A 1,665-nucleotide genomic window follows, 5' to 3' on the forward strand; every position below is an offset into this window, starting at 1 on the left:
TCTTCTGATGCACCACCTCGGACACATCATCAGTGTTGTTTCCAGGAGTCGCTGGGTGTTTCGGGTCTTGCAACAGACCCCCTTATCCTGGCGACCCAACCGAGGCTGATCAGACCCCGTCCTGTGTCCCAAGTGGCATTCTACTGCCCCCACTGCTCTCCCCTCCTTAACCAGAGCCATCTGGATGCTCTTTCTGCTGCCTCCACGTTGCTGCCTATGGCTCCTCTTCGGTTAGCACCTGTTATGCCCAGCGTGCCGTAGGCCTTGCTCAGGGTGCGACTGGCAAATCCTCTTCAGCCCACCTCTACTGGCATACACCTGGTCCTCCATCCGTTCCCCGGACAATCCTCCGCCAGTTCTTGATATTTCTCCCTCTTTGAGCCTCCTCCAGCCTCTCCTCCCAGGGCACTGTCAGCTCTAACAGGATTAGTTCTTCTGTGGCCTCAGAGACCAAGATGGTGTCAGGTCTCAATTTGGACTGGGTGATGTGTGTTGGTATTTTCAGCTGCCTTTCCAGGTCGACTGTTATCGCCCAGTCTCGCGCCGTGTAGGGCAAACCTGCAGAGCAGTTTTTCGGTGTCTTCTCTGGCTTTTGTCCTTCCCTGATGAAGTGAATGGCATTGGCTGTAGCTTGGGTGTATCGGCTGTCCTTGATCCCCTTGCTGATGGATTTGAGGACCTGGTCGTGCCTCCATCGATACCGGACCTCACCCAGCGCCTTGGAGCAGCGGCTCAGGATGTTTTCTAATGTTCCTATTTTTGGAACAAAGGGGGCATGCAGGTGTTTCTATTTTGCCCCATGTGCACAGGTTGGATGGACTTGGGAGGTAATCATAGACCCCCTGAATCAAAAATGTGATCCTCTGGGGGTTCCACTTCCAGATGTCCTTCCAGGTGACACTTCGCTCCATCGCCTGCTCCCACTTCATCCAGGCGCCTTGCTGCCGCACGGCCACTGCTCTGCTGGTTCGCTCTTCCTCGACTGAAGCTCGCACCTCCTCCTGTACCAGCCTCTGCCTCTCCTTCCCGCTGGCAAATACACTGTTCCAAGGATGGCCTTGTGTTTCAGCCGAGTCTCTGCTTGGTGGACTGCCTCGGGGGACCCTCCACTTCCCCCCCTGTCCTCACAACAATCCCAGCGCCGGACACATCTCTGGATCCAGGGTACTGCAGGTGTCCCCTGACTGAGCTAAAAGGGAGTCTGAGCTTGTTGGTGTTCCCATATAGCCCGATGTTACTTGTGTGTTACTCAGTATTTTTGACATGTCTTTTTTTTAAGCTGAGAGGCAGATGCAGATGTAGGGTATCCAGGGTAATGCCCAAATATTTAAATACGTCCACATTTTAGATTTTGTGCCCCTAAGTTTGCCTGTTTGTGACTATTATGTGCCGCTGTTCATCACACCCCCAACCGGCCCCGTCAGACACCGCCTACCAAGAGTCTGGGTCTGCCGAGGTTTCTTCCTAAAAGGGAGTTTCTCCTCGCCACTGTCGCAACAGCCACTGCTAATGCTTGCTCTTGAGGGAATTACTGTAATTGTTGGGGCTTTGGAGTTTATAGAGTGTGGTCTAGACCTACTCTATCTGTAAAGTGTCTCGAGATAACTCTGTTATGATTTAATAAAATTTAATTGAATTGTTTGTAAGAAACACGGTTAGAGTTCA

The sequence above is a fragment of the Perca fluviatilis genome, chromosome 13 (assembly GCF_010015445.1).
Source record: "Perca fluviatilis chromosome 13, GENO_Pfluv_1.0, whole genome shotgun sequence".
NCBI classification, from domain to species: domain Eukaryota; kingdom Metazoa; phylum Chordata; class Actinopteri; order Perciformes; family Percidae; genus Perca; species Perca fluviatilis.